This window comes from Heterodontus francisci, chromosome 25 (genome assembly GCF_036365525.1).
Source record: "Heterodontus francisci isolate sHetFra1 chromosome 25, sHetFra1.hap1, whole genome shotgun sequence".
In the NCBI taxonomy this organism is placed as follows: Eukaryota; Metazoa; Chordata; class Chondrichthyes; order Heterodontiformes; family Heterodontidae; genus Heterodontus; species Heterodontus francisci.
The window spans coordinates 71,486,778-71,507,038 of record NC_090395.1 but is presented as its reverse complement, the minus strand read 5'-3'; the positions used below and the strand labels follow the sequence as shown (position 1 = coordinate 71,507,038).

Below are 20,261 nucleotides of genomic sequence, written 5' to 3'. Positions count from 1 at the left end.
CACACATCTGGTCCTTTTGGGTTTTCGGTGGCGTGTCAGCTCTGTGCTGAGGTTCAACTGTCCTGAGATTTAGTTTGTGATTATACTGTTTAACGAATCTGAGACCTGTAGCTACAGAGGACAACTCACAGCCTCGTACTGTAGAATTATAGAGTCAGCACAAAAGGAGGCCAGTTCTGTCGCTTGGAAAGAGCTAGCGAATTAATCCCACTCCATCGTTCTTTCCCTATAGCCCTACAATTTGTTTTCCTTTCAAGTATTTATCCAATTCTCTTTTGAAAGTTATTATTGAATCTGTTTCCACCATCCTTTCAGGCAACGCATTCCAGATCACAACAACTCACTGTATAAGAAAGGTTTCCTCATTTCGCCTCTGGTTCTTTCGTCAATCCCCTTTTCTCCCGACTTACACCATCAAAACCATTAATTGTTTTGAGCACCTCTATCAAATCTCCACTTAACCATTCCTGCTCTATGGAGAACAATCCCAGTTTCTCTAGTCTCTCCACATTACTGAAATCCTTCACTATGTTAGTAAATCTCTTCTGCACTCTCTCCATTCCTAAAATGTGATGCCCACAATTGGACATAATACTCCCATCTCGGGCCTAACCCCCTATTTTATAAAACTTTAACATAATTTACTTGCTTTTGTGCACTATTCCTCTGTTAATAAATATGGTAATATAGTGGTTATCTTACTGTACTAGTAATCCAGAGGCCTGGGCTAATGGTCTGGGGACATGAGTTCAAATCCCACTATGGCAGCAGGAGGTGGTGAAAGTTAATTAAATAAAATCTGAAATAAAAAAACTAGTATCAGTAATGGTGACCACAAAAGTACCAGAATGTCATAAAAACCCATTTGATCTGCCATCCTTACCCAGTCTGACCTGTATGTGACTATAGCCCTACAGCAATGTGCTTGGTTCTTAATTGCCCTTTGAAATGGCCCAGCAAGCTAGTTGCATTCAAGAATGTGCCTCAACAGCACCTTCTCAAGAACAGTTAGAGATGAGCAATAAAGGCTGGCCTTACCAGCGACACCCCGTGAATGAATTTTAAAAAAACTTCTCCTGCCACCTTCAAAGGTATGTGTGCGCACACACCCAGGTCTCGCCGTTTCTGCACCCACTTTAAAATCATACCACTTCGTTCATGTTCCCTCTCCTCATACCTCGTATCACTTCATATCATTTGTGCTAAATTACTTCTGTCAGGTATCTGCCCATTTTACCAGTCTATGTCCTTCTGACGCCTCTTACTGTCCTCCTCACTGCACATTTCCAGATTTTGGATCACCTGCAAACTTTGAAATTATGAGCTGTAAACCCAAGTCCAGGTCATTAATAGACATCAAAAAGAGCAGTGGTCCTAATACTGACTCCTGGGAACACCACTGTATACTTCCCTCCAGTGTGAAGTAGGAGTGTTGGCCCTACTCTGTTGCAGGGCAAGAGCGAGGTATAGTAACTGACAATATAACAACAGTTCTAAGGCACTGAACATCAGGGAAGATATAAAATAAAAACAAGAAATGCTGGAACCACTCAGCAGGTCTGGCAGCATCTGTGAAAAGAGAAGCAGAGTTAACGTTTCGGGTCAGTGACCCTTCTTCAGAGTTCCAAAGAAGGGTCACTGACCCGAAACGTTAACTCTGCTTCTCTTTTCACAGATGCTGCCAGACCTGCTGAGTGGTTCCAGCATTTCTTGTTTTTATTTCAGATTTCCAGCATCTGCAGTATTTTGCTTTTATATCAGGGATGATATATTGGTCTTGGAGGGGATGTAGCACAGATTCACCAAAATGATACCATGGCTTAAAGGGTTAAGTTATGAGGCAAGGTTGCATATACTTGGCTCATACTTCCTTGTGTTTAGAAGGTTGGGATGTGATTTAATTGAGGTCTTTAAAATGATAAAGGGATTTGATAGGATAGATGACAGAGAAACTACTTTCTCTGCTGGAAGAATCTAGAACAAGAGGGCATAATCTTAAAATTAGAGCTAAGCCATTTAAGAGTGCAATCAGGAAGGACCTTTTCCTCGGTGATAGTAGCAGTCTGGAACTCACTCCCTCAAATGGCTATAGATGCTGGGACAGTGGAAGTTTTCAAAACTGAGATCGATTGAATACTTTTAGCTCAGGGTAACAGGGGATATGGAGCCTAAGGTGGGTAAATGGAGTTAAGGTGTGGACCAGCCATGATCTAGTAGAATGGCTGGGGGCAGGCTCAAGGGGCTGTATGGCCTCCTCATGCTTTTCACGTTCCAATGACCATAACCTGACATAGTATTTTGGACAATGTCAATCACAGTTTTATATCTGGTTAATAAATGGCCTTTGTGACATGCAACAACAGTTCTAAGGACTCACTGACATGGCAAACATTAACTGAAATCCACGATGTGCTGGCATCAAACAGTCAGAAATTGAGGTTGCAATGTAACAGTGAGCAGATTCCAATCATTGCCCCAATTACTGGTCTTGCTGTAAGGGAGACCATCTTACTTAGACATTAGGCTTTAGACTGAAGAAACAGCTGCTGTTTGATCAGAAGCAACGAATTGTAACAGGGTAATTATTCTGCTGTCTACTGCTGTCTAGCTGTTCAAACCTTTATGCCTGAAAATCTGTCTTATACCAACTAAAGTAAGTGTGTCTTTTATTCATGTTTTTCTCTCCTTATTCCAGGTTTTCTCCTCTCCTCCGATGTTGCTTTTCATGTGTAAATGTAGTATGGTAGGAGGGTTATAATCTAGGCTGACCCTGCCCTCCTCCACTTGGTTCACACACATGCCATTTGCAGTACGGAGCCAGTGGATCACTGATTTCTGACGGATAATAGTGTCAGCTGTTGCTCAGTGGGTAGCGCTCTTGCCCCTGAATCAGAAAGTGGTGGATTCATGTCCCCCTCCAGGGTCATGTGCATAAAATCCAGGCTGACACTCCCAGTGCAGTACTGAGAGAGCCTGGCACTGTTGGAGGTGCCATCTTCCAGATGAGATACTACACTAAGGCACTGTCTGCCCTCTCAGATGGGTATGAAAAGATTCCATGGCACTATTTTGTAACAAAAAAGCAGAGGAATTCTCCCTGGCGTCCTGCTCAATAGTTAACCCTCAACTAACACCTGAACACGGATGATCTAGTTATTATCACATTACTGTCTGTGGGAACTTGCTGTGTGCAAATTGGCTGCTGTGTTTCCTACATTACAACAGTGACTACACATCAAAAATACTTCAATGTGAAGCAGTTTGGAATGTCCTGAAGTTGCTATATCTTTTTTTCCCTCCCACTCCTCTAACAACCAGACCAATTATAGTGTCCCTTCATTACCCAAGCTGCGATAAGGTAACTGAGTACCGATTGGAAATCTAATTTGGGTTCTTCCTGGTGTTTTATGACTCAGTACCAAACTGGAGAGTCTACTTATCTACAGAGCCCCTAGGAGTGGTATGGACTTGATGGTAGCTATAAGAGACCCTTTCAATTCATGAGCCCAGGAGTATAATTTTTGCCCTGAAATGGGGGCGTGAATGAAGGCGGGTGGGTTAGGGTTAGGGTTAGGGCTATGCTGACAGCTGGCGTGATGGTTTGCCAGCACCATCTCACCCCGGGCCATTTTCCTGGATCCGGGATTGGGGGCAGAAGGGCTTCCCACCTGCAAGTGGCGGGTAGCCAATTACGGTAAATAACTGGCCAATTAAGACCAATTATCCGAGCCGAGTCGATTTTTCCAGTCGGCCTGCAGGCTCCCTGTCATGTTGGGAACAGGCCAGTTGCCTGGAGACGGCCTGACGGCAGCAGACTGGGGACCAACCCTCCAGGCAGGTTCTGAGGTACTCCCTGCCTACTTGGCCACAGCTACAGCCACAGGTTGTCCAGTGGAGGGGCTCCCTGTCCACATCGGCAGCTATTTTCTAATTTTAAATTTTGTGAAGTTGCTGAGAGGGTGCCTCAAGATGCCTCTGGCTGCTAATTGGCCAATTCAGGGGAAATCACTGCCAGGTCACTGCTCTTGATACAGTGTGGAGTCGGGACCCACATTTGACCCCAACATCGGGGTCCCAACCCAAAATGCAAAGTCCTAGTATCTGATGACGTTAACTTTGGTTAATCATTGGGCCCCCAGCATACATTTGCGCTTCAGTATTGATATATACAATAGTTCACTGGGCAACATAGGAACAGGAGAAGGCCATTCAGCCCTTCCAGCCTGTCCTGCTATTTAATTACATCATGGCTGATCTGTATCTCAACTCCAGCTAGTCACCCTGTTTCCATAAACCTTGATATTCCTGCCTAAAAAAAAATTACCAATCTCAATTTTGAAATTTTCAATCATTTACTTCCTGTGAAGGACTAATTCCAATTAAAAAAAATCCACATGACAAATTAAAATGATTCATTCACATTGCTAGTGTCAAGAATAGAGGCATTCAGAATCTTGAAGAGTTTGATTTTGACAGAGTAAATAAGGAGAAATTGTTTCCATTGGCAGAAGGGTCGGTTAGCAGAGGACACAGAATTAAGAAAGAACCAGAGATGATGTGAGGAAACAATTACACAGCGAGTTGTTGTTAGTTGGAATGCACTGCCTGAAGGGTGGTGGAAGCAGAATCACAAATAACTTTCAAAAGGGAATAGGATAAATGCTTGATGAGCAGTAGATTGTAGAGCTATGGGGAAAGAACAGGGGTCTGGGACCGAACTGATAGTTCTTTCAAATAGCTGGCACAGGCACGATGGACTGAATGGTCTCCTTTTGTGCTGTATCATTCTCTGATTCTACGAAGAAGAGAATCCAACCACTGACTCAAGTGGAACATCAGCCAGGAGCAGGAGGGAAGACAGCCCCTACTCAGGTTAATGGCAGCAAGCTGGATGTGGATCCATCAGCTACCTCAACTATGGAGGTCTTGCTCAGCTGGGTCAAAAAACATGGCTGCTTGCTGGGCCTCAGCAAAAGGAAGGCTTCCTCCAGAAAAGTATGAGTTTTAATTTTCTTTTCCATCTCTTTGAATAGGGTTACTTTAGTTTGAAAGAATCACTGACTGTACCAGCCTCCCACACTTCCCAGAGTGTCCCTCGCCACTTTAACATTCCCCTTAATGCTTTGTCCTACACTTTCAGAGGCTGGATATAGTAATGTAGTGGTTAAATTACTGGGCTAAAAAGCCAGAGAAAATGCATTCAAATCCCAGCCCAGGGGTTTGAATTTGGCTCTAAAAAAAAATCTGGAAATAAAAAGCTAAGTTCGATAAAAGTGGCCATGAAGCTTTTGCATTGTTGTAAAAACACAACTGGTTCACTTCCACCTCCTGGGAACGAATAAAGAAAAGGATGAACAGTTCTACCTGCTGCATCTTATAAATGACTTTTGATAACAATAAGGCAGGCTTGGTACTGGAACAGAGGACGGAGACCTTATGAAAGTACTCGGTGAGTCATTGAGTGTGACTAAAAGTGTGACTAGATCCTTTCTTAACTTTGAGATGACTGAATCTTGTGTCGGCAAGCACCTGTGACCTTAGTCACATATACTGCTGAGCGACAACTCTAAAGCACCATTGGCAAGGCTGGCATATATTGCCCACTCCTCGTTGCCCTGAGGAGGTGGTGGTGAGCCGCCTTGTTGAACCACCGGTTTGATGTAACTAAGAGGCCTGCTCAGCCATTTCAAAAGGCCGTTAGCCATCCACTGCCTTGGTGTCAGAAGGGAGTCACACATCGACCCAGACCGGGTAAGACGACAGGTTTCCTTTCCTGAAGAACATTCGTGAACCAGTTGGGTTTTTAGCATCGTGGTCAATTTTACTGATAGCAGCTTTTAATTTACAGATTTAAAAAAAAAAGTTCGATTTCCAAACTCTTATGGTGGGATTTTAACTTATGTTCTCTGGATTGTCTGTTCAGTAATGAAGCCACTAGGTGAGCGGACATAGGAAGCATCAATTATATTCTTTTTCAGCCTAATTCTTACATCAAAACAGGCCCCAGCCCTTCAAAAAGTAATTACTTCTGTGAATGGATTTGAAGCATTTCAACAGAGAAGGAAGTGTAGCACCATTGAACCTTACAGCCCAGGAGGAGGCCATTCAGCCCATCGTACCTGTTTTGGCTGTTTGTATCCAATAGAGTATTATTATTTATTTATTATTCTGGTATGATTGGCTGTTGCTGGAATACGGGTTCCACGGACACCAGCAACCTTCATGTGCCTCATCCATGTGACCAATTGTCATAGGTTGGCTTTTCAAAAGAAAGAGTTGCATTTATATAGTGCCTTTCATGAACTCAGGATGTTCCGAAGCACTTTACAGCCAATGAAGTACTTCTGAAATGTAGCCACTGTTGCAATGGAGGAAACTCGGCCTCCACTTTGAGCACAGCAAGCTCCCACAAACAGTGACGTTGATTGAGGGAGAGATATTGGCCAGGACAGTTCAACTGTGGCTGGCATCACACCTGAGGCCATTCCTAGCCCATGTTCACACACGTGTTACCTTCCAACGGTTGCCACTAGACTGAAATAAGGAGTTGGTTGCCGGGGCTGAACTTTCCCCTCCTCAGGGGTACTCGGATCAATCGAAGCCCAGCTAAAGCTGCCCCTGCTGACATCAGCCTTTTAAGTCTCTCATTATTGCATCAAATCTTGATGCCTGACAAAATTAAACCGCAATTAATTCAAAACGAGCAAACTGGAAAACATTTACAAAATCTCGTGAAAGGTCAGATTCTAAATGGCAGTTGAAGGGATAGGCTTTGCATTACATTGCAAAGAGATCTCATTAAAATATTAATAATGTTGCGTGCAATTAGCATACCACTCGGAGGCCTTTTCCTTTTATCCATGAGTTGGAACCAATAAGGACCTAAGTGCAAGAAACTAGGGCCATAATTAATCATGACGGTTGGCCAAGCTACAAGTTTTCACTGTCTATCAGGTTGACTTTAATTTCATTGAATGCAGTTAACTTTCATTTTGTTTCTTTACTTTCTCTCACTTCCTCCTCCTTTATTCTATTTTATATAGAGACCAGCGTCAGTTGTGACATCTTTGGCGTCTATGCTTTCAGCTGTTAAGGCCCTAAGCTCTGGATGTCCCTCCCAAATCCTTGCTGCCTCTCTTTCCTCCCATAGGATGATCCTTAAAACTTATCCCACATCACTAAAACGGATGATCTGATCATTATCTCATTGTGCTTGCGGGATCTTGCTGAGCACAATTGGCTGCAGTGTTCCCTACGTTAGAACAGTCACTACACTTCAAAGAGTGCTTTCTGCTGTAGTGCTGTAAGGCGCTTTGGGATGTCCTGAGATCGTGAAAGGCGCTATATAAATGCAAGTTTTTCTTTTCGATAACTTTGCCCCCACTCTCTTATAAGTTATTTAAACCCCTCTTGACTTGCTGGCACTGGCTTGGGATGGCAGACAGCTCCACAGACCTTGGCCACCCTCTACTATCTCACTGCACACACTCCTCAGAGAGATCACCCCCTAACTTTGAGCTCCTGATCAGCAGTCTTTTCCACAGGCCTGCCCAGAGTGTTCACCCATTCATTTCAAATGTGCGTAAAACTGGGCATCGCACATAAAATCATAGATCCGTGCTCACAGCAGGAGGCCATTGTGCCCATCGTGCCTGCTCTCTTAAAGAGCTATCAGTTAGTTCCACTAATTCTTTCCCCATAGCCCTGCAATTTTTTCCATTTCTATTTATCCAATTCTCTTTTGAAAGTGACTATTGAATCTGCTCCAAGGTCTTGATATCCGTCCTATAATGTGGTGCCCAAAAGTGGACACAATACACCAGATGACAAGTGCCTGAAGTTTGGTATTTGCCCAAGTTAAGGATCTCTGTTGGAAGCCCAAAGTCAGAAAATGATGAGGAGTGATTCCATCGTCATCACCTCAGAAAGACTGACAGCTTAATGTCCTCCCCTATGGACCTCGGCACCGCCAATATTCTTATTCAATGCACAATCTACTTCAGCTGTTTATTTTGGAGGCTCTTAAACATGGAGAGGTATTTATGGGAGGGGAACTGAAGCCGAGATCCCCGCATTGATCTATTCTGGAAGGCCCGCTGAATTTAGTGCCGATCAGGCACTTAAGTGGACAGCGGCGGGTCTTCCGTAGGATTTAGGACCCTGTCACCGGAAGTCCCGGCCTTGGACAACTGCTGGCCAATCAGAGGGCCAGAAACTCTGTAGTATTGGCCGTGACAGCAGGAGTGGTGGTCACTGCCCGTACTGCAGAAAGCCTGGGACTAGGCCAAACGCTGGAGACCGGGACCAAAGGTAAATGAGGCAGGGTCGTCGGGGCCAGTCCAGCAGGCTCCGGTGATGATGGGGCAGGATAGGGTGGGCAATGAGGGTGGGGGGTTGTTAACGGAGGGCTGGCCTTTCAAACTGGGGGCCCTTCATGGGATTGCCCACGAAGGAGGCCCCCCCCCCAAGCCCGCAGTGAGGCTGCCTTGTTTTACTGTGTGACCTCCCACGTGGCAGAGGACCCCCGCACTACTGCTGGTGTAAATCCAGCAGTGGTGGGAAGAGGCCCTTAAGTGTCTAGTGATTGGTCACGTAAGGGCCTCAAATGGCCTCTGGGTGCAAAGGCCGTGATTGGCCTTTCCCGCCCCCAACTTAATTGCTGCAATGGGAAGGTGACAGACCCTCCGTCCCCCTGCCTTCCTTCACAGTCCTATGGCCACCCCTGCCTCCTAGCCCATCACCAGGGGGCCCCTATGGATGGAATTTTATGCTGGTGGTGGGGGTCTCAAAATTAGGGGAAATCGACACCGAGATCCAGGCCCTCAGTGGGCCCCCCCTTCCAGATGTCAGGTCCCTTGTTCAGACATTAAGTGCCTTTTAATGAGGGACACCCCCCCACAGCCAGGAAGCAGCCAGCACGTTTTATCGTGCTGTGCTTCCCGTGCAGCGGTAGGCCTGGCTGCCACACAGGTAATCGCGGCTGTACCGAGAAGAAGCCCTTTATTAGGGGTTCATTACCCAGTTAAGGGCCTCAACTGGTGGCAGGGTGGGAAGGCCGTTCACAGGCCTTTGTGCCCTGGACTAAATTTTGCCGAAGGCTGTGTCCCCCCCACCTGATTTTATGCGTTCCCCACCTCTAAACCCACCGCGGGGGGAGCATAAAATTCCACCCCATACGTTTGTTTATGTGCATTTGTGCATGTCTCTGTGTGTGTTTACATGTTCCCATCTGTGTGTTTCTGCATGTGTTTGTGTGTGTTTTTAAGTGTGTATCTTTGTGTGTGTGTGAAGGAGTGTGTGTGAGTGTATGTATGAGTGCATGTGTGAATGTGTGTGCAAGAGTGTGAGTGTGTGTTTGAGTGTGTGTGTGTGAATATGTGTGTCTGTGTTTTTAAGTGTGTGAGTGCATGTGAGTATATGGCCGGAATTTAACATTGGGCAGGAGGACCCACCCACCGGCCGAGCATTTGGTGGCGAGACCGGTCCCCAGACCCTTAATTGGTCTCAACCTCCTTGAGGCAGGAAGTCCCACTGAATGGAGCTGCCGGCCAATCAGTGCACCGGCAGACCTTAGTCCCGGCAGCGCCACTGGGAGTGGTGGCCACTGCTGGGACTACATCCAACCAACGGCAGGAAGAGGAAGGACGGCCCCGGAAAGCAGGTAAGTGTCTCTGGCGAGGCCTCAAAAAATCAGCCAAGCCCTGGCAAGGCAAGGGGGTGTCAGTTAGGGGAGTGTTGTGCAGTGGGAGTGGTTGGGGCTTCGGGGGCAGCCCTCCGTGTGGCACAGGGTTCCCAAACAGGAGGGCCCAACCTCCAGCCCTCAAGATGGCTGCCAGGTTTTACCTTAGTGGTTTTGACGTCCGGCTGCTGAGGGTAAAATACCAATGGGAGAAGGCCCTTAAGTGTCAGTTAATTGGCCACTTAAGGGCTTTGATAGGCCTGGGGCGGGTGGGTTGTTTCTTGTTACCAACACCAGGTGTAAAATTGCAGCGGGGACAGGAAGGCATCGGTAACAGTCCCCCCAACCTCCCACTCAGTTGTGGGGGGTCCGCTTAAAATTCTGGCCCATGTGCGTGAATATGTGTGTCTGTGTTTTTAGGTGTGTGTGTGTGTCTGGGCAATCCCGAATTCAGGGTTCCCCACGACTTTCTGACCGATGTGCAGGAAATACAAATGCACAAATTACTAAAAATAGTGACGCTAGTTAAGATCATTAAAAAAAAGCAAACACTGGGGATTATTTCTAGAGATATAGAATTAAAAAGTAGAGAAACTGTGCTAGCCTTGTATTGAGCCTGTGGTTAGACCCCATTTGGAGGAATGTGTGCAGTTCTGCTCACCACATAATTAAAAGGACATTGAAGCACTGGAGATGGTGCAAAAAGGACTTACATAGATGATACTAGAAAGAATAAACAGCTGGGTCTCTTTTCTCTTGAAGAGAGAAGACTGAAGGGTGACCTAATAAGATCTTTAAAATTCTGAAAGATTTTGATAAACAGAGAGAGTGCTGCCACTTGTGGGTAGATCAAAACTAGAAGCCATCAATATAAGATAATAAAGAATTTTTTTACAGAGAGTGATGAGAATGTAGAACTCGCTACCACAGGGAGTTGTTGAGGTGAATAGTATAGATGCATTTAAGGGGAAGCTGGATAAATACATGAGGGAGAAAGGAATAGAAGAATTTGTTGATAGAGGAAGGACAGGAGGAAGCTCAAGTGGAACATGAACACTGGAAAGGACTGGCTGGGCTGAAAGGTCTGATCCTTTGCAGTATATCCTATGGAAGGTGGAGGAGTAGTGGTATTGTCACTGGACTAGTAACCCAGGGTATTGCCCTGGGAGACATGGGTTCAAATCCCACCACAGCAGAAGGTGGAATTTGAATTCAATTAATATAAAAATCTGGAATTAAAAGCTAGTCTAATGATGGCCATGAAACCATTGTCGATTCTTGTAAACAAAAAACCCATCTGGTTCACTCATACCCTTTAGGGAAGGAAATCTGCATCTGCTGTCCTTACCTGGTCTGGCCTACATGTGACTCTGCACTCCCTCCACGACTGACTCAGTGGCACCTGTGTGTACCATCTACAAGATGCAATGTACCAAGGCTCCTCAAACAACACCTTCCAAACCTGTGACCTCTATCAACTGGAAGGACAAGGGCAGCAAATGCATGGGAACACCACCACCTGCAAGTTCCCCTTCAAGTCGCACACCATCCTGACTTGGAACTATATCACCGTTCCTTCACTGTTGCTGGGTTAAACTCCTGGAACTCCCTTCCGAACAGCACTGTGGGTATACCTACCGCACATGGACTGCACTGGTTCAAGAAGGCAGCTCACCACCACCTTCTCAAGGGCAATTAGGGATGGACAATAAATGTTGGCTTAGCCACCGATGCCCACATCCAATGAATAAAAAAAAAATTGCATGTAAGAGAGCTGACTGATACAGGCTGGGCTGCCTAAGCAAAACACGCAAGAATGTGCTAAGATCTACTTCATAAGGAAGGTTGGTCAGAAGGTTAGAGATCAAACCAACCACAGGCATTTGGAAATGAATCCTAAGGGAGGAATTCTTATCCAGCACAATGACTGCATTGTCAGGAGTGGAATTTCCTTCTGATTCACATCAGCTTTTTCTGGTTGTGATTCCCAACTTCAGAATACAAGGGCTATCAGAACATGTGTGGCTCAATGCCTGCTCATACTCAGTTAGCTGATTACAGTCAAGCCAGCTGCTAGAACTTCAGATGGCCTTAGATCACCTTTCTTTTAATTCATTCAGGGGATTGTCATGCTAGGCCCTCACCTGCCAAGAATGAGGCACAATAATTTTGTCATGAACGTTGATTTTAAACTGTTACTGGAGTGAAGAAAGGACTTGTTAAACAGATCAGCCATGGCTGGAATAGACATTTGCATATTAACAGACGGTGATTGGAAGGACAAAGGACCATTCCCTGACACATTCAACCCACAATAGACCTTGATCACCAGGTATTGTGTGTAAGAGGAGCATTCCAGAGACTGCGAAGGTGATCCAATCCAAGAATTGGTCAGACCAGCTAGTCACATGACTAACCTTCTTGGCAACCTGGGGTTTTCTGAATTGTACAAACAGTTTCAACTCAGAGTGTCTGTTTGCTCCTGGACTGAGAAGATCTCTCCTGTCTGCTCCCATCTCTTTCTCACAAGCCTCTGAATTCACTGAAGACACATAAACCCCAAGAGAGAAAAGTCTCCTACAGCGAACAAGGTTTAAGAAGAATACTGGGCCCTAACGAAAAGCAAGATTTACCTACAATCAAGGACTCTACAGTGAGCTTGAAGAACCGTAACAACAATTCTTTAGATATCGCCTCAAACTTTTCACTTTATTTTTTCTTCTGCTCTTTTCTGTCTCTATCATATATGCATGCTAGCGTGGGTGTGTCGTGTATCCGTAGGCGTCAACCAAATTAGAGTTTAAATTCAAGTTTAATAAATTTCAACTTTTCTTCTTCAAACCTAAGAATGCCTGGTTTCTTTGCCTTAGAACTGGAAAGTGGTGAACAAGGATTCACCAAGGAGGAGCTAAAAACATGGTGTGTTTAAAATTAAACCCTGTTACAGTTAGACCAAGTGAAGACTGAAAGGGAACCCTAGACCTCTTTCTCAACTGGTCATAACAGAAATTTGGGTGCTGGCATCCGGAATTGACCCACAGACAAACAGGAGAAATTGGAAGTGGGAAACCAAATTGTTCCCAATCAAAAAAAAGAGCAAGATTAATACAAGTTTTCTTGTGGTTGTGTGTGCTTGAATACTAACATGTTTGCAACTGAAGCTAGGAGCTCTCCAAGCCAGGGTGAAGTAACTTGGGATAAGTTAAAAGCACTGTCTACGGAGGAGTTGAGTAAAATGGCTGAGCAGTGTGGGATCACTGTACATGGCAAGGCTAGGAAGTCTGAACTCCTAAGGCTAATGGCTAACCACTTTTGCCTTGAATCTGAAGAAGCAGAAGCAGTGTTAGAAGCAGACCCAGACAGTGTACTGCTAGCAAAGATACAGTTGGAACAAAGGAAACTTGAATGAGAAGGGAGGGAAAGAGAAAGAGAAAGGGAGAGACAGAAAAGAGAGAGAGAAAGGCAGGAGAGAGAAAGAAAGAATATTCCAGAAAGAATGCGAAGAGAGTTGAAGCGGCTTGAGTTAACGAGGGGGCGACCGAGTAACCCCAGTGAAAGCATGGCCAATATGGAGGAGCATAATTCAGGGCTTGCACAAAATTGCTAAAACTCACTGAACTAATTCAAAAATTCAATGAGGAAGATGTGGAGACATTTTTTGTGTCTTTTGAGAAACTGGCAAGGCAGTTAAAATGGCCATCTGAGACCTGGTCTCTTTTACTACAAAGCAAGCTAACTGAAAAAGCCCATGAGGTTCATGCCCTGTTGCTAGATGAGAGTTCATCAAATTACAAACTGCCCAAAAATGCTATCTTCGGTGAATTAGTACCCGAAGCCTATCACCAAAAGTTTAGAACCCTCAAGAAGCAAGCTAATCAAACTTTTCTGGAGTTTGAAAGAAGTAAACATCTGGCTTTTGACAAGTGGCTGAGGGCTCTTAAAGTACAGCTCAGCTATGAGAATCTCAGGGAAGTAGTTCTGTTAGAGGAATTTAAAAACTCTCTCCCACTCTCCATAAAGACCCATGTAAAGGAGCAGCGGGTTCAGAGAGCCCGGCCATTCTGGCTGATGAGTTTGCTTTAATTTCTAAGTCAGTTTCCCAAGGGAGAACCTTACCTAATCACCATCACAAATCTGAAAAGGGCAAAGGGTGGGAAGGTGATAGAAGGCCAGGCAGTCCTGGGAGAGAAAGGAAAGGAGACACAGGGGGCCCTCCTCCAGCCAAAAAGGAAGGTGTTGTGAGCAAGAGTGAGACCTGGAGACCTGTATGCTTCCATTGTAATAAAGCAGGGCATTTAAAAGCTGACTGCTGGAAACGAAAGGGAAAACCGGTAGGGTTAATAAGGGCACACCTGCTCAGTGAAGACAGGAACCTGATGGAAAGCACAGCAGAACAAGCTGTGGCTTTAACTGCAGTAAGAGTGAGACCCAGGAAGCTTACAGATGCAAGTGCAGGAAAATTTAATAGGAAAATTTAATCAGGGTGGCACAGTGGTGCACTGGTTAGCACCGCAGCCTCACAGCTCCAGCAACCCGGGTTTGGTTCTGGGTACTGTCTGTGTGGAGTTTGCAAGTTCTCCCTGTGATCGTGTGGGTTTCCACTGGGTGCTCTGGTTTCCTCCCACAGCCAAAGACTTGTAGGTTGATAGACAAATTGGCCATTGTAAATTGCCCCTAGTGTAGGTAGGTGGCAGGAGAATTGAGGGAAGGTGGGGATGTGGTAGGGCATGTAGGATTAGTATAAATGGGTGGTTGATGGTCGGCATAGACTTGGTGGGCCAAAGTGCCTGTTTCAGTGCTGTATCTCTCTCTATCTATTCCTGAGGGTTATCAAGGTTTTGTGTTTGAAGGGAAAGTAACCCCTCAAGTGGGCCAAACAAGCCCATAGTGATTCTTAGGCACACAGGAGCCACTAGATCCTTTTTACTGGGAAAAGGCCTGACCTTTCCCCCAGAGAGTGCAGTAAACACCAGAATGGTGGTGAATGGTATTGGAGGGCAGTGTATGCCTGTACCTATACACCGGATGTACCTGGAATGCGACCTAGTTTCGCGACCGGTGACCGTAGGGATTGTCCCTAATTTGCCTGTGGATGGGGTCGACCTGCTCCTAGGTAATGATCTGGCGGGGGTGAAGGTGGTAGCCCCCCAAGTAGTGAAAGAAAGACTGCAGGAGGTCAGAGAGACAGGGCAATGGCAGGAGACAGGCCACTGCAGTTTCCCTGAATGTGTAGTGGATCAGGCCATGATCAAACCAGCTCCCCCAGAGGAGACTGCATTGGCATTGCAGGCAGATGACCATGAGGTTTGCCTGTCTGAGACTTTCTTTGGAAAGTTAGGAGATGCAGGGAACGAGTTAAATGGATCTTCCCTAGCTAAAGCTCAGCAAGTCGACCCAGTATTGTGAGAGTTAGCACAGGCTGCCCAATCTGAAAGTGAAGCAGAGGGAGTCCCTAATTGCTACTATTTAAAGAATGAGGTACTGATGAGGAAATGGAGTTCTCCTCACAGACCTGAGAGCAAGGAGTGGGCAGTAGTTCACCAGTTAGTGGTGCCGCAGAGGTACCGGAGAGAAATATTACGAAAGGCCCACGAGATTACAGTGGCTGTACATGCCGGTATATGAAAGGCGAAAGCTTGCATAAGACAGCAGTTTGATTGGCCAAAACTCCACAAAGATGTGGTGGAGTACTGCAGGAGTTGCCACATGTGCCAGGTTGAGGGGAAACCCCAACCTACAGTGAAACCTGCACCCCTAAGTCCTGTACCGGTGTTAGGAGGACCCCCCAGCAGAGGGCTGGTGAACTGTAAGGGACCTCCGCCGAGCACATAAGGGGACAGGCAGGCACATGGCTGGCAAAAGGTTGGACAGGGAAGGGGAAAAGGTGACCAAGCAGGCAGGTGAAAGGACATCCGGGAGGAATCCCAGATAAAAACCCCTACTGTCCAGTCAGCCAACCATGAAAAATGCGAAAAATTAGACCCCACATCCTCCTACGTAAATGCAGACTCTAGAAGCAGCCCACCCAAGTTGCTAACAGCATTTACAGGAACCTGCAGGGACAAAGCAAGACCTCTAAGGGGCAGAAAAGCTGTGATGGTGATGCCTCACCTTGTTGAAGTGCCGCAGGGCAGTGCAGTAGAGTCTGCACGAATACCTGCAGGCAGGAGTGTCCCAGAGAACAAAGGGACGATTAACAAAGAATCCTCCCCCACAGTCAGAGGAAAAGGGATCCACCCATCCCCTGAAGTCAAAAGCCTTTGCAAGACTCAGCAAAGCACTGAAAGATAGTTCAGGATAGACCTGCCCACAACTGAATCTCTTGGAAAAAACTTCAACTTAGGGCTAATTAAATCTAACTTTGGCCCACCGAGTCTATTCCACATGGACATTAAATTTCAAATTGTTGCTGGGAAGAAAAGAAGGCCTGATACAAGGGGTTGCCAAGCCCCTGGCAGGAAGGACATTTTTGCATATTAGCACACAGTGTTGGAACAAAGGACCATTCCCTGACCCACCCAATACACAAAGCTAGAACTGGTTATACCTGTCACGTGACTACTCTGCTGCCAATTTGGGGAGTTTTAAATTGTAGAGACAGTGTTTGAACTGGCAGTAAGCTCTTTGCTGCTGGACTGAAGCAGATCTCCTCTCCTGTCTGCTCCCATCTCTTTCTCACAGAACTCCAAAACCTGACTGAAGACCATGAAACCCAAGAGAGAAAAGTTTCCTACAGTGAATAAGGTTTGAGAAGAATACTGGGCACCAATGAAAAATAAGACGACAATCAAGGACTACAGTGAGATCTAAGAACCATAACAACATCTCTTCGATTATGGCCTCAAACCTTTCCACTTTATTTTTCTTATGCTCTTTTCTGTCTCTATTTTGCATGTGTGTCTCGCATATGCATGCTAGCATAGGCACACGTGTATCTGTAGGCGTCAACCAAATTAGAGTTTAAGTTTAAGCTTTAATAATATTTCACCTTTCTTCTTTAAACCTAAGAAAACCTGTTTGTGACACAAGGTGCTTCAAAGAACAAAGAACAGTACAGCACAGGAACAGGCCATTCGGCCCTCCAAGCCTGCGCTGATCTTGATGCCTGCCTAAACTAAAACCTTCTGCACTTCCGGGTACCATATCCCTCTATTCCCATTCTATTCATGTATTTGTCAAGATGCCTCTTAAACGTCGCTATCGTACCTGCTTCCACCACCTCCCCTGGCAGCAAGTTCCAGGCACTCACTACCCTCTGTGTAAAGAACTTGCCTCGCACATCCCCTCTAAACTTTGCCCCTCTCACTTTAAACCTATGTCCCCTAGTAACTGACTCTTCCACCCTGGGAAAAAGCCTCTGACTATCCACTCTGTCCATGCCACTCATAACTTTGTAAACCTCTATCATGTCGCCCCTCCACCTCCATCGTTCCAGTGAAAACAATCCGAGTTTATCCAACCTCTCCTCATAGCTAATGCCCTCCAGACCAGGCAACATCCTAGTAAACCTCTTCTGTACCCTCTCCAAAGCCTCCACGTCCTTCTGGTAGTGTGGCGACCAGAATTGCACGCAATATTCCAAGTGTGGCCTAACTAAAGTTCTGTACAGCTGCAGCATGACTTGCCAATTTTTATACTCTATGCCCCGACCGTTGAAGGCAAGCATGCCGTATGCCTTCTTGACTACCTTATCCACCTACGTTTCCACTTTCAGTGACCTGTGGACCTGTACGCCCAGATCTCTCTGCCTGTCAATACTCCTAAGGGTTCTGCCATTTACTGTATACTTCCCACCTGCATTAGACCTTCCAAAATGCATTACCTCACATTTGTCCGGATTAAACTCCATCTGCCATTTCTCCACCCAAGTCTCCAACCGATCTATATCCTGCTGTATCCTCCGACAATCCTCTGACAATTCATTGAAGCATTATCAGCCATAATTTGATGCTGAGCCATATAAGGAAATATTAGGATCGGTGACCAAAAGCTTGGCTAAAGGTAGGTTTTAAGGAGTGGCTTAAAGGAGGAGGCAAAGAGGCAGAGAGATATCGGGAGGGATTTCCAGAGCTTCGGACCTCAGCAGCTGAAGGCACGGCCACCAATGGTGGAGCCTTGAAAATCCAGGATGGCAAAATGTCAGAATTGGAGGAGTGTAGAGATCTTGGAGCGTTGTAGGGTTGGAAGAGGATTTAAAAACAATGACAAAAATTTTAAATTTGAGGCATTACCAGACTGGGAGCCAATATAGATCAGCGGAAGTGATGGTCACGTGCCCTCTAGCGTTGATGCTAAAAGCTTGTAGATTGTGGGAGAATGGAGATGACAATGAAAGATAAGGAGCTCCATCGTATAAAGTCCTGGGAGTTTGAGTAGCAGATGGTGCCCCTTGGTTTCAGCATGTTGAAGATTCAGAAAGGGAAATGAGCCTGTAGCGCAATGTATTTGCAACTTAACTGGCCTGAAACAATTTGTGACTTTTTAATTGTCTACAAATTATTCCTTAAGTTTCTGTTGTGTGGTTTCTATCAATCATTAACCGCCATCCAGCATGACATTGAGGACTTTTATTCTGGCTAATTTGCTAGCACAGATGTTGTTTACATCTTCAACTCAGGATATCGAGAAACCTAAAGAGTATAAATCATAATCTTTGTATTTATAATGGATGCAGAGTTTCACGGTTAAACTACTGCCTATGGCCCTTTCTAGAATATTACCCCTCTCTATCACTTGGCATTAAGTCAACAAGGAAAATTATATTCTAATTGCACTCCAGTTATTAATGCTTTGGTGTATAACTTGAGTGGTTTTAAGGAGAGCAGATGCTTAAAGAATTAGTAACTCCTGTCAAATCCTTGTACAAAATGGGAGGAAATTCTTTTTTTTCCATTCTTTCGGGGGATGTGGGCATCGCTGGCTAGGCCAGCATTTATTGCCCATCCCTAATTGACCTTGAGAAGGTGGTGGTGAGCTGCTTTCTTGAACCGCTGCAGTCCATGTGGGGTAGGTGCACCCACAGTGCTGTTAGGAAGGGAGTTCCAGGAGTTTAACCCCGCAACAGTGAAGGAATGGTGATATAGTTCCAAATCAGGATGGTGTGTGGCTTGGGGGGGAGGGGAGCTTGCAGGTGTGGTGTTCCCATGCATCTGCTGCCCTCATCCTTCTAGGTGGTAGAGGTCGCGGGTTTGGAATGTGCTGTTGAAGGAGCCTTGGTGCGTTGCTGCTGTGCATCTTGTAGATGGTACACACTGCTGTCACTGTGCGTCAGTGGTGGAGGGAGTGAATGTTGAAGGTAGTGGATGGAGTGCCAGTGAAATGGGCTGCTTTGTCCTGGATGGTGTTGAGCTTCTTGAGTGTTGTTGGAGCTGCACCCATCCAGGCAAGTGGAGAGTATTCCATCACATTCTGACTTGTAGATAGTAGACAGGCATTGGGGAGACAGGAGGTACTCACCACAGAATTCCCAGCCTCTGACCTGCTCTTGTAGCCACAGCATTTATGTGACTTGTCCATTTCAGTTTCTGGTCAATGGTGACCCCCTAGGATGTTGATAGTGGTGGATTCAGTAATGGCATGCCATTGAACATCAAGGGCAGATGGTTAGATTCTCTCTTGTTTGCGATAGTCAATGCCTGGCACTTGTGTCGCATGAATGTTACTTGTCGCTTAACAGCCCAAGCCTGGATGTTGTCCAGGTCTTGCTGCATATGGCCATGGGCTGCTTCAGTATCTGAGGAGTCACAAATGGTGCTGAACATTGTGCACTCATCAGAGAACATCCCCACTTCTAACCTTATCATGGAGGGAAGATCATTGATGAAGCAGCTGAAGATGGTTGGGCCTAGGACACTACCGTAAGGAACTCTTGCAGTGATGTCCTGGAGCTGAGATGATTGACCTCCAACAACCACAACCATCTTCCTTTGTGCTAGGTATGACTTCAACCAACAGAAGGTTTTCCCCCAGATTCCCATTGACTCCAGTTTTGCTAGGGCACCTTGATGTCACGCTCGGTCAAATGCTGCCTTGATGTCAAGTGCAGTCACTCTCACATCACCTCTTGAGTTCAGCTCTTTTGTCCATGTTTGAACCAAGGCTGTAATGAGGTCAGCAGCTGAGTGGCCCTGGCGGAACCCAAAATGAATGTCAGTGAGTAGGTTATTGCTGAGCAAGTGCCGCTTGATAGCACTGTTGACGACCCCTTCCATCACTTTGCTGATGATCGAGAGTAGACAGATAGGACAGTAATTGGGCGGGTTGGACTTGTCCTGCTTTTTGTGCACAGGACATACCTGGGCAATTTTCCACATTGCCAGGTGGAGCCAGTGTTGTAGCTGTACTGGAACAGTTTGGCTAGGAGTGCAGCTAGTTCTGGAGCACAGGTCTTCAGTACTATTTGCCGGAATATTGTCAGGGCCCATAGCCTTTGCAGTATCCAGGTCTTCAGTCATTTTTTGATATTACGTGGAGTGAATCGAATTGGCTGAAGACTGGCATCTGTTATGCTGGGGTCTTCAGGAGGAAGCCGAGATGGATCATCCAATCAGCACTTCTGGCTGAAGATGGATGAATATGTCTT

General features: G+C 45.9%; 1 protein-coding gene and 1 long non-coding RNA gene across 4 annotated transcripts in view; one reads left to right on the top strand and one right to left on the bottom strand.

The window, feature by feature from the left end:
• Positions 1–20,261, bottom strand: part of kcnd3 (potassium voltage-gated channel, Shal-related subfamily, member 3) — a 313,717-nt gene that overhangs the window by 83,385 nt on the left and 210,071 nt on the right. The gene's annotated exons all lie outside the window — the stretch shown is intronic.
• Positions 2,503–20,261, top strand: part of LOC137383984 (uncharacterized) — an 81,161-nt gene continuing 63,402 nt past the window's right edge. Inside the window, exon 1 of the long non-coding RNA XR_010977519.1 lies at positions 2,503–2,653. This is a non-coding gene — a long non-coding RNA (uncharacterized lncRNA). The remainder of the gene's footprint in view (positions 2,654–20,261) is intronic.